At 48.3% G+C, this 13,114-nt stretch overlaps 2 pseudogenes; both read right to left on the reverse strand.

The window, feature by feature from the left end:
* Nucleotides 1-1,499: 1,499 nt before the first annotated feature.
* On the reverse strand, nucleotides 1,500-3,295 carry LOC129640183 (polyhomeotic-like protein 2; annotated as a pseudogene).
* Nucleotides 3,296-4,188: 893 nt separating this feature from the next.
* LOC129640268 (melanoma-associated antigen B3-like) overlaps nucleotides 4,189-13,114 on the reverse strand; it is an 84,438-nt pseudogene continuing 75,512 nt past the window's right edge.

Raw genomic sequence — 13,114 nt, forward strand, 5'->3', positions numbered from 1 at the left:
GTGGGCAATATGGGGGTCTTCCTGGGGGACCCTCCCCACGCCCCCTCAGCCCAGGGTCCCATGCTGGCCCCTGTCTGGCTAGCCATTCCCGACCTTCTGTAGACCAGACTTCCCAAGTCCTAGCTCCATCCTGTGGGTGGTCAACTAGTCAGTTGTTTGTTTCTCCTCTTCCTCCAGGAAGTAGTTACATCTTAAAGGTTTTCCGCAGTTGTCATCAAGATGTGGGTATTAGTTCTTAAAAGGTCCCTGCTAATCAGTCTCCCTGGGCCCCTCTGTTACAGACTAATTGAGTGCACAAGCAGCCTGTGTTTGGAAGGCCCCTTCTTTATTCGAGGCTTAGGCAATTGCCTCCTGAGGCAGAGCCTCTCCTAACAGTTTGCTATTCCAGCATCCAAAGAATGCTCAGCTGTTGAGTGAGGCAGAGTTACCCCAAGGGCAGTGCTGGACACGGAGCCACACGCACCTGTGAGGGTGGGGAGCTCTGGGCTCTGCCTCCGGTGGGCCAGGTATTCCTGACGAACAGCGTCCTGTCTCCACAGCAGCAGTGGTGGGTCGGGGAGGCTCAGAGTTGAAGGGGCCCTGGACCCTTGCACTCCCAAGGAATACCCGTGAAGAACAGGTGGGATATGAACCGGGGCTGAGTGTGCCCTCAAATGACACGGCAAAGCATGGAGGATATGCTGTCCAGTTAAGGTGGTCGTCCCCCTACCAGCCCAGGGACCTACCCTCTCCCTGCCGGTGAAAAGTAGCTCTTCAGGATCACAGAAAGGCATCCCCAGGGGAGAAAGGCACAGAAGGAATGGATTTTACGTATTTGTTTTTTAAAAACAAAAAAAGGTTTAAAAAGTCCTTCATTTCCAACCCTGCCTGGGGGTGTGAGTGGGGAATAGAACGAACTGAGAAGGGCACCCACCCTCCCCTGGGGAGAGTCCAATTCTTCCCCGGGAGCCTGCAGTGTGCAGGGCAGGTCAGAGGCCGGCCCTTGCCCTTCTTGCCCCGCCTCCTCCATGGGCAGCTCACACTGCTGCCAGCAAGTTCCAGAGGCAAAGAAGTGTGGGAGCCGAGGCCGAAGGCTGCCTTCTTCACCTCGGCGGTCACTCCAGCTCTTCCACCCTTGGACGTTCTCTGGGCCCCACCACTGGGCTCTCAGGGTGGGTGGACCGGCAAGACCAGGAGGCTCAGCTTGGCCCAGCCCACTGGCAGCTTCCTTAATGCCGTCTGTGACACAGCAGGGCAGTCGGGGTGAGGGGTGTCACAGTGCAGGAAAGGGCTGCAGAGACACCACGACAATCTGGAAAGGAAAATCTCCTGCTAACCTGCATAGCTTTCTGATCCTGCCTCTGCACCGGGGCAGCCCTTTTTCCTATTCCCCATCCCAAGGCTGAGTGGAGTCCAGGACAAAGCACTAAGTGGCTCTTTGTTACAAAACACCTGGAGATGCCAGGGGGGCTCTTGGCCCGTCAGTCAGTCCAGGCTCCCACACAGTCACACACATAGCGTTAAGGCTGCTGTACTAGCAGGTGTGGCCACAGCAGGCCCAGCTTCTCTCCCTCTACCTGCAGGGGTGAGGGGGGAGAACCCTTCTGGCAGCTTCAGTAACAGGCTGAAGTGGGAGAAGCTGGCAACGGAAGAGCAAGCTGGGCCCCAAGAAAGAAGAGGAAGAAGGCAGGCGAGGGCTTCCGAGGCCTCTCTCCAGGCCCGACGGCTGCCCTGGGAAGTGACCCAACTCAGGTTGGGAGCCCTGACCACATACCCCCTGGAAAATGGGGGACAGAAAGAGGGGAAGAGAAGCGGGGCTAGAGTCGTGGGACTTTGGAGGAAGCCAGTGCTATCAAATATTTACAAGCATAAAGCCCCAGCTTCTGTGCCACCTACCTCTCTGCCCCTCCCACAGAAAGAAAGGCCCCTGAGAGCCACCAAGGAGGTCCTGAGACCTCCTCCCCAGCCACACCCCACAGCGAGGGCCCTTCCCTCGACCGGCCCTGCTCCTTGAGCATGCTGATGCACGTAGATCTTGAGGGCGGGCCCCAGCTTGATGTTTATGGGACTCATCAGGTGGTCCTCCTTGAGCAGCAGCAGAGCTTGCCCATCGATCTCCTGGGCACGGAACTCCTCTGCGATTTCCTGGCAGCCTGGCAGAGAGCGGATGAATTCGTAGACATTGTCCACATTCCACTTGGTGGGCTCACTTGACAGGAAGTGGTGTCCCATGCCCGCCAGGTCCTGCATGTGCATGTCAGGGAGCTCCAGGTCCCGTGGGCCTTGTCGCGGGCGGGAGGTGGACGAGCTGGCTGAGATGGGGGACAAGGGTTCCTCATAGCTTGAGTTATCTGAGCAATGGCTGGAGTCTTCCTGGCTGTGTGTTAGCTGCAGGGCAGCGGTAACTGAAAGGGGTATGGTGCCTGTTGGCTGCTTCTTGGTATCCTTGGTAAGTGTCGGCAGACTGGCTTTGCTGGCCTGACGGTGGTTGTAGGTCATGGCTCCCACCTTCTGCACCTTGCTCCGGTCTGAGTGGAAAAGCCCCACTCGTTTGGTGCACCCCACGTTGTACCTTTTTGCACAAGCCATGGAACAGATGTGCTTGGAACGCTTGAACTTGTAGGCAAAGTCCACCCGGCCACAGAGCTCGCACTTGAGTTTGAGGGGAGTACCCTCCTCTTTGGATTCTTGCAGATAGGGCTCCTCCATCTCTGAGTCAGTGGTGGTGGTATGGTCCTGCTGCAGAAGTTTCTCAGGCAAGAACCCCTGTGCATACTTCTTGAGATTCCCCACCAGCAGAGACGAGTGTCCCACCATTCTTGGGGGCAGTGCCGGTGATGCTGGAGGCAGAGTTTCTGTTCCCTGAGGTCATGCCAGGGCTGCTGAGGTCGGTCAGTGCATGAACAATGCCCTGCCCTGTCTCTGTCCAGGGCCCGGCTGGGCCTGGCCGGGCGGGGCCTACGCAACCCGTCCGCCGGCCGCGGCCTCGCGCAGGGTCCCTGGCTGGGCGGGCCGCCTCCTCTCCTCCGGGAGCCTCTGAGCCTGGGCCCAGGGCTGCCGCGGCGCATCCGACTGCACCGGCCAAGCCGGCGTCCACAAAGGGCGACAGGGGCGCGAGGCCAGGGTAGAGGTGCGATCGGCGGCGGATTGCGTGCGTGCACGTTGGGCGCTCTAGGGCTGCAGCCGCCGTGGAGACCTCACCCTGATTTCTCAGAAACTCTGTGGATAGAAGGCAACGTGAATAAAACATCTAATCCGCACATTGCTTGCCTGCACCGGAAAAAGAGCTACAGGATACATTCCACGCCAGGTTCATGCGATTTCTGTCTGATTTACTCACAATCCCAAAGCACAGGGAGACCCAGAAAATACTGCAAGTTTGGTTCCCAACCCCTGAAGGACAGTCAATATCACAATTGAGTCACAACAAATTTTTGGTTTCCCAGTGCTTTCATAAAACTTATGTTTACACTATATTGTAGGCTATTAAGTGGGCAATAACATTATGCCTCAGAACAATATAGATATCTTAAATAAAAACACCTCTTTGCTAAAAGAAAAAAGATGCTAACCATTATGTGAGCCTTCACTGAGTCCATCTTTTTTGCTGCTGAGGGTGTGAACACTGCAAGAGGTATCAAAACGTGACACACAGACATGAAGTGAGCAAACGGTGTTGGAAACATGGAGCCGAAAGACTTGCTGGAAGCAAGGTTGACTGACACAAACTTTCAATTTGGTAAAGAAAAAGAACAAAGAAAAGAAAAGCAGTACCTGTGAAATACAATAACGCAACGTGCAACAGAGTGAAGTGTGCCTGTAACTGTTAACGGCAGTTTCCCATCCCAGGCTTTGTCTTTAAACTATGCAGCCCACCATGTGAGAACCTGGTCCCTGGTCACGAATACCACAGCCTCATCCAGCCAGCCATGCACACAACTTATAATTACTTCCCACTTAAGGACTTATATTTTCCCAAGGCCCACCACTACCTTGCATCAGGGAATTCACATTTGGCTGCTGTCATGTCACCATTTCCTTTACTTGACAGCTGCTTCTCGACTCTGTAATTTTATGGTGAGTGACTAGATCTTTTTCTCAGCTCTCCAAGTACTAGCATGGAGCCTACTATGAGCAGAGGCTCTGTTCATGTTTAGGGAATAAGTGAGCCTGTGAGCATGAGGTTGAAATTATTAGAATTTAATTCTACATTTTGAATTAACCAAGTATATACTGTTGTTTATAATTTTGTAAAACACAGAGTACAAGGCATGAGGAATCCAAATACCATCTTACTTTTCCTATGTTTCTTGATCCCACATATTTTACTGCTTAACTTTTTCATATTTTCAAGGAAATAACATATTGCAATGCCATTTTGTCTTGAGCTGGCTTACTAAATAAGATGGAAGCTTCCCCATTTGCTTTACACAACAGAAAAACTCTTATCCTTAAGACCAATAAAAGTGTGACTGATGTCATTCATACACTTAGATTATAAGCTAGGTAAGCTTTCATTTATGAGCAGCATTAGAAAAGTAGAGACCTTAAAAACACAAGTTTATTTCTAAATTCCCCATACAGAACAGGAACACCAAGGTATTTTACACTATGAATCCTCAGTGACGTCCAGTCCTATACTACTTGGAACACTGACTACTCTCTTGAGCCACAAAGTGAAGAATTTGCCTCAGCTTAACTAGGTGTGGAAGGAACTGCTGGGGGAACACTGGGACATCCGCTAGCTTGGGCCCTCTCTTCCTCATCTTTCAAAGCCTCTTCATACCCAAAGTGGAAGGCACTGGGATCCAAATGGTTAATCCTGGCCAGGAACTCCAGGACTCTCATCTTGCTCGCTTCAGGGTGTGCTCTTGGACCCCACAGGAGCGCATAGCATGCTGGATCACTGCCGGGTGCTTGCTGATGTTCCAAATGCTTCAGCTGCACCAAATCTTGGGTGATGAGCTTCTTGGGCTCCCCAAATATGGAGTGCCTCTTCCCGGCATAGATATTCATCTTACCCACGAAATCCCAGATGTCTTCCTCTGTGGCGCAGTTGCCCTTAATTAAGATCACACCCAGGAGATTCATCAGGAGACCGGTCTTGGAAAAACCCCTGCCATGGTGCACGATCCTGTTGCCAGGGAGATTCATCTTGTGGACAAGGACATAAGAATGCTTGGCAGTGTTGTCTTTCTTCACGTCAATACCAAATACCACCTCCATCCTGTCAGAAGCACTTTTGAGGATCCTGAGGAATCAATTTTGGTACTTTTTATCAATGATCTTCAGCATATTTGCTTTCTTAATGGGCTTTTTCATCTTATACATGCGTAACAGGAACTGCACCAACAGACTTGTCTGCCTGGTTAGTGAGTGTTTTCCAGACTGCACATTGGAGAGAGGGGGTTGAGAGGAATTTCGCTTTTTTCCAATTTCCCCAAGGGCTCTTTTGGATGATCTTGTGGGAGAAACACCTGCAGGCACAGTGGTGGTGGCCAAGGGCCCCTGAGGACTCTTGAGATGGTTACAAGACCTAGCACTGGACTTTCCCTTAGCATCAACCCCAGGACCAGGACTGGAGGAAGATGAGAGTGCTTCCATGGTGGTGGCAGTGACCTGAGCACCCCTCAGATCCTGGGTGCCATGCTGAGCCTGGCGGCGTTTCTCACAGGTGTGGAGCTTAGCCTTCTTACCCCGAGGCATGGTGACTGTGGTCAGGACAACAGGCAGGAGTGCAGGTAGAACAGCACGTGATCTGGGCAGAGAGGAGAGAGGATGAGAGGGTGTGAGTGCCCGCGGCAGGGAGGCACCACTCGGCCTTTAAGAAGGCCCACTCTGCAGGTTTCCATGTGGGCACTGCTCTACAAACCCAGAGGACTCCTGATCTGATCACCCTGTCCTCTTGAGAACTCTGTCAAAATAATTGAGACTCAGGCTGCAGCCTGCCAGCCCTGCCGCCTGCTTCCTGGGGCTGAGGAGCAGTGGGCCAGTCCTTGAGGATAACCCCCTCTATTCTGGAGGGTGGGGGTCCTCTCGGTTCATATTCAGGACAATCATATCAACTTTCAGCAGGCGCAGGGCCCCCTCCTCTGTGCGGCTCTAAGCTTATACCCCAGAGGCTGGTCCTCATCTTCCTGTGATACCTGAAGAACTGAAGAGGTACCTCAGCCCAGTGTCCCTGGCAGGGGGCACCCACAGGAGTCAGCTCTAGGGAACTCTGTCCTGGGCTCACTGGGGTTTTCTGTCCTCTTTCAGGGTCTTTCCTTGGCTCTAGGTAGAGCCTGGGACACTGGTGTCTGCTGCTCTGGTGTACCTCCTGTCAGACAAAGGCTCTCACCAATCCCATACCATCAAAAAGAAAGGAGGGTTCACATACACCTGACTTCCATGCCTGGGCTTCTCAGTGCTGTGCGGTGGGTGGGGGTGGGGGATGGTGCTCTCTATTGTTTTCCCTGTTCTAGGGTGAGAGCAATCAACATTGTTCTTTCAGGGTCCTCATGCTGACTCCTCTGAAGCCCTGGGCCTCCTCCCTTGGCAGAATTGAGGCCATTCACATATTCTAACATCCTCATATCTCTGAACTCTCCAGACAAAAGTGAGAAGACTCATTCAGCTTCACAGATACGCTAGGTTTCCACTTGGAAAAGAGCCAAAATTTATGACAACTTACATTTAGAGTTGGTGTTCACCTTAGACCTCGTTCCGGTCTGGGTAGAACTCAGGACTCCTCCCACCGATAACCTGGGTAATTCAGCCTCAGAGCAAAGTCCTGAATTCCCCGAGTTCCTGGAGGGGCAAAGTCAGGATAAGACATAGATGAGTACCCTTCACTGGAGCCCCCTAGATACGTAGGCGCTCTGCTTTGTGATACCACCCCCAAATGGGGAAGGCCCCCCAATCAGTACTTAGGGTGTTCAATTCACTGCAGTTAGGACAGAGGTATCCTCTATCTGCAAGCAGGGGCTACTCCTGACCAAAGCCCTCCCATCCCTGAGCCTTCCCCAGGCAGAACTCAGTTTGATGGCTCTGCCGGAGCTTCCCAAGGCTCACAGCTGCAATGAAACTTAGTGTGGCCCTCTTGGTTATGGGCTGAGTGGCCCCTGCCTCAGTCCCAACTCAGTTTTCACAACTCTGGACCAGCGCTGGGAATCCACCTTCCGCCAGCCAGAGGCCTGATTGCCGGATAGAAGTCCTTACTCCCAGGAAACTGTAAAACGGAAGTCAGGATGACTCATTTCTGGCCATGGTGCACAGGGTGTCATATAGCTCGGGGACGCGGGGGCACGGGGAGGGCGGGGGCACGCGGGGGGTGGGGTGGGGGAAAGCCGTGGGAGGGTGTCCTATGGTCCTCATTCGGAGTCTCCATCTTCATGTCTATTAGAGTCTGACACTCCTCCCTTACCTGAACTCTGTCCACAAGCCTCCAACAGAGCTTCACCTCCTAGAGTTCAGCAGAGGAGAAGTCAGGGAATTGAGCGCATGGGTGCTGCTTTGTGTCACCATCTTTATTGCCAGTGCTGAGTTAGCACTCGGGCCTCTCCCCATGGCTGGAGTTGGGGCCTAGGTTTCTATTATAGAATCAAGTAATCTCTTTCATCTTACACAATCTCTTAGATCAAGATTTACTGATAATTCAGCCTAACAGTGTTGAGGGAACCATCCCCTGCAGACCATAGAGGTGAGACTTGGTGGGTTTTGCTTTGTTACAGGAGGGGCAACGGTCCCATGAGTCCACATCAGGTCCTCACCTTGCCTTCAGGTCAGTCCTGGGAATCCACTCTGGTTTAAACGAACACCCTGAACAACAATCAGAGCTCATTGCCACCAGCACGGAAGTTGGAGGGAGCCAATTCTGGTGATGGCTACCCTGTGCGGGATCTCTGAGGGATGATGGCAGGGGTGGGGCTTTGTGGGGACTCCATCGTTCAGTGTTCAGCGGTCCCTGGGTCATCCCCTAGGGTCCTCCCTGCACCGTCTGTCCGAGCCCGAGTCCCCTTACTCCATGGACTTGAGTCCTCCTGCCCCCAAACAAAGCCTTAGCCTCCCCAAATCCCTAGTGGGGAGTCAGGGCGTGTCTCTGAGCATCTCTCCTTGACAGTGGCAGTGCCATTCTGTGAGCCTTCCTCCTTGGTGGGAGAGACCCTCTCATTAGCACCCATGGGCCTCACCCTCACTGTGGTGATGGCCAAGACGCCCGCCTCTGCAGAACTGAGGTTTGATCCTGAGAGAAAAAGCCCTTCCCTCACTGAGACCACACAGAAATAAAGAGGCTTCTCATCCTTATAACTCTGCCTGGAGCCTCTGGGGTTAGGAATAGGGGCAGGGGTGTGTAAAGCCTCCTCATTTGTGGGTCTAGTGATACTTCTTTCTTCACTCAGGGACCTCACCATGGTCCTGGCCAGTCCTGGGACCTGACCCTCCAACCTGAGATTCTCCCTCTACTGAACTGAGGCCATTCTTCTTAGACTGAGACTTTGACCTCACAGAGAACTCTAAGACTTGTAATAGGGAATTACAAGTATCCTGTCTGTGCGTTCTAGGTTTGAGAACAAGTTTGGGCAGGTCTCTGAATGACCTATATTTTAGGGTGGTTGTTCCTCCAGTCCTCACTCATGTGGGCCCTCATTTTGTCTATCTCTTGGAATAATAGGTTCCTGGGGAACACCACATCCCTGCAAAATCTTGAGCAGTGTCCCTAAAGCAAACCTTACAGTTTCATGTTCCAGACTTCATGTGAGATGGGGAAAATGTCACAGAAGGCAGGAGGCAGGATGGGGTACGCTTCCAGAGAAAAATGTTGATCTTTCTGTTTCTGGAGGGGGAGGGGATTTAGGATGGGGGGGACACATGTACACCTGTGGCCGATTAATGTCAATGTATGGCAAAAACCACAATATTGTAAAGTAATTAATCTCCAATTAAATTAATTTAAAAGAAAAAAAAAACTTAGCCAGAGTTAGTCTCTTATGTGAATTGTTTTAATTGATTTATAGGCATACCTTTAAAAAATTGTACTTCACTCAACCATGCTTCACATACATTGTGTTTCATTACAAACAAAGTTTACAATAACCGTGCATTGAACATAACTATGGCATCATTTCCCCAAAACCGTGTGTTCACTTGGGGTCCCTGGGCCACATTTTGTAAATTTGTGAAATATTTTAAACTCTTCCCATATTTTATTCCTTATGGTGCTCTGATCAGGTCTCTGTTACTATTGTAGCTGTATTCTAATTTTAAATTAAGCTATGTACATTTTTTAGACATCTTCTACTAAGTGTACAATAGGATTAACAACTTTTATAAGCACTGGGAATCCCCCAAATTCCTATGATTTACTCTATGGCAATATTCACTTTATTGCAGTGACCTAGAACCCAACCCACCATATCTGAGATATGCGCACATTTCTAAAGGAAAGGAGCAGTCCAATATGGTTTTCTGCTATTTTGACCGAAGTTCTCTGACACTGCATAGAGAGACGATCTTATTGTCACTATCATCTATTTCTCCTCCTTATTGCTGTCATTTCCTGAGGTAGCCTTCAAGGCTTTGTGCCTGACGAAGTGTATTGGAATATATCCAGAGTTCTTACTTTTATCCCAAGATACTTTTGAGTGTTAAGGAACACAAGTTCTGCTTTAGGCCAAGAGGAGTATAACAGTGTCGGATCTAGAGGAATTCAGAGAGGAATCTAATTCCAGGCCTATCAGTCACTAGTGTTCCCCAGCAAGGGCTCACTGCCTGATGCACCTAGAAGCCAATACTATGGAACAGGCTTTTGAGAGAAAAACTTTATTTCAAGGTGGAGTGGCAAGAAGACGTGAGGCAGGGCTCTCAAATCTGTCTCCTCAACCCAGAAACTGGGGTAAAATGAAAGGGGTTAGGGGAACTGCAAACTTGGAAACTATTTGGCTAGTCTTGAATTAGTTCATGGAAGCTATTCATGTTGCTAGAAGCCAGATTTTCCGTATTGAAGGACTTCATACAGTTCTCCCCTGGCAACATTCCTACTCTGAGAGTTCCACAGACTGAACCCTCTTGGTTCTGCAGTCATCCTGGAAACATAGGCTCCTTTTTGCACATGCATAGTGCTGCCTCTAAAAATAACTCAAGGGTTGATTAATCAACAACCTGTTTTAAGAAGGCAAAACCACTTTAAACGGCTCAGTGTTTTATGTTTCAATCCCCCCATTTCTCTTTGTACATTCTTCAAGCTTGTGGGAAATCATCCTCAATTTGGTTAATGGTTCTCAAATTGTATAAAAAATGATAATCCCAGGTCCAAGATTTTTGTACCAACAGGACTGGAGTGTTATATAAGCATTGACAAGGTTGGATAAATTGGTATTTAAGAAAGGTGATTATCAGAGGCTTTGCTTCCTTCACATGTCTCTTTATAGGCTATTGCTTTAAATTTGGAGTTTTGGTGCCTGGATGGAATTTATTACTATTAGGTCAGCTGTCTTGGCTCTTCCTGGCCACTCATCAGTCCTAACTGAGCTCTGCAGTTGACTGACTGATTTCTTCCACCCTAGTGCTCAAAATAGTTTACATCTTGACCAGCAGAGAGCCTGGACCAACTGTCTTTAACCAATGCTTGCTGCCTCCTGCCAGCCTTCATGGATTGCAGCCAACATCAACCAGCACTCTTATTAGGAAATTGAGGTCTCTGGATGACGCAGAAATGTTGGCTTCCCCTGGAAAACCCTTGCATTCATGGGAGCTGTAGGAAAGGCATCAGGACTTATCTATCTTGGCTCAGAGCACTTTGTTACTTTCAGAAGAAAAAGGGGAAAACTAGAGGCATCTCTCCTTAATTTAGGACCCAATTCCATCTCCTAGTTTGGTTTCTGGGAAGAGTTGGCTGTATGAATTCCCTGGAAACCACTGAGAAGAATGGACAGTCTCAAGGTGACCAATTTGGATTTGAGGGTTCACTTAGAGAACCCTGAAAAGTTTTCCTTTAGAGGTGGCTGTCATACCATAGCTTGAGAGTCACACGTGCTACCCAACTTCTAAGGAATTTGTCCAGTTCCATGACTGGAGCCCATTTGGTCTGAGGCTCCTAATATTTCCACCCGCCACGTGCTGAGGACGAGCTTGTCTACTGAAGACAGGCCCGTGGAATTTCAGGCTCTGTCTCACTCTCCACCTTGAAAATCTTACCTAGTGAGGAGGAGGGTGAAAGAGTTATTGCATCACATTGAAGAAAGTGAAAGAGGAAGCTGACTTAGACTCAGGCAGAGCTGACTTTCAGAGAGCAACTCAGGAGAACACATGTTAAAACACTGATTTCCGCACTTCCTTTCTGAGCATGCTGAGGTTTAATCTTTCTGGTAGATGACCAAATCATTTTACCCCTCCAGCAGAGACTACAGACATGCGAATCTAGATGTCTGGGCAATTTCCAGGGGGAATACATTCACCACAAGTCCTCTATGTAGCCCATGGCCTTTAGCGCCACAACCAATGGCTATTTCTCCTGGTAACATTTGATTTTTAACATCACACACACACACACACACAAAAGCAATTCAATTCTAACTCCCTGCTATTCTGGCTGATACAAAAGAGGACTAGACGTTTTAGTGAGGAAACACCAGAATGTGTCCAATTGTATAAAATTCCTCTAACATGGGCTCATGGTATGTTCTTCTGCGGGGGGAGAATTTTCCTGCATTACACTCCCTCATTTTACCTTTATGCTCACACCACAAGGTAATCAGGGCTGGTTTCATTAAGAATACACTTGTGTGAAATTCAAAGGATCATAGGAGACTACTACAAACAACTATATGCAAATAAAATGGACAACGTGGAGGAAATGGACAGATTCTTAGAGGTACAGCCTTCCAAGATTGAACAAGGAAGAAACTGAGAATGTGAAGAGACCAATGACAAGTACTGTAAAACAGTGATTTAAAATTTTCCAATAAAAAGCCCAGGACCAGACGGTTTCACAGGTGAATCTATCAAACAGTTAGAGAAGAGTTAATGCCTGTCCATCTCAAACTCTTCCAAAAAATTGCAGAGGAAGGAACACTCCAAAGGTCATTCTATTCGGCCACCATCACCCTGATAGCAAAACCAGGCAGAGAAACACACACAAAATGACAGGCCAATATCACTGAAGAACATAAATTCAAAAATAGTGAATAAAATACTATCAAAGCAAAAAAGAAAGTCTCTTCAATAAGTGGCACTCTGGAAACTGGACAGCTACATGGAAAAGAATAAAATTAGAATAATCTCTAACACCATACACAAAAATAAACCCAAAATGGATCAAAGCTCAAAATGTAAGGTCAGACACTATAAAACTCTCAGAGGAGAACCTAGGCAGAACACTCTTTGACAAAAGTTACAGAAGTACTTAAAAAAAATTTTTTTTATTGAAGGATAAATTCTTTACAGAATTTTGTTGTTTTGTCAAACATCAACATGAATCAGCCATAGGTATACATATATCCCCTCCCTTTTGAACCTCCCTCCTATCTCTTTCCCCATTCCACCCCTCTAGGTTGATACAGAGCCCCTGTTGAGTTTCCTGAGCCATGCAGCAAATTCTCATTGGCTGTCTATTTTACATATGGTAATATAAATTTCCATGTTGCACTTTCCATACATCTCACCCTCCCCTCCCGTCTACCCATGTCTTCAAGCTACTTTGACTTCCACCTTGTTAAGGAGGAAATATTTAATCTTTGTTGATGTTAACAGAAGTGAAATTTAGCCTTTAGTATGTAATCAAAACTAATTCCTGAAATCACTCTTCTTTTTGCAATCATGGAAACCATGATAGCTCTTTCAAATAACAGGTTTGATGTTCAACTGCGATGCCATTAGTTACTGCATAACACATAATCAGGTAACTACTATGGATGTTTATTATGTTGTCATAAATTCTATTTTTTCTCTCTGTGCCTGGATACCATTCTTTCAATGTATTTTATCTCACATCTCTTTCTAACTCTTATATGTAGGAAATTTTATGCTTTAGAAGAGTGAAAGTGATTTTGTGGTCATTACAGCACTGTGTGGCTCTTTCAATGGGTAGACATTTAAAAGTTTGTTCTATTAACTGTAGGGGAATTTTTGAACCAATCGTAATTTCAATTTGAAATAC

The sequence above is a fragment of the Bubalus kerabau genome, chromosome X, assembly GCF_029407905.1.
Source record: "Bubalus kerabau isolate K-KA32 ecotype Philippines breed swamp buffalo chromosome X, PCC_UOA_SB_1v2, whole genome shotgun sequence".
NCBI lineage: Eukaryota > Metazoa > Chordata > Mammalia > Artiodactyla > Bovidae > Bubalus > Bubalus kerabau.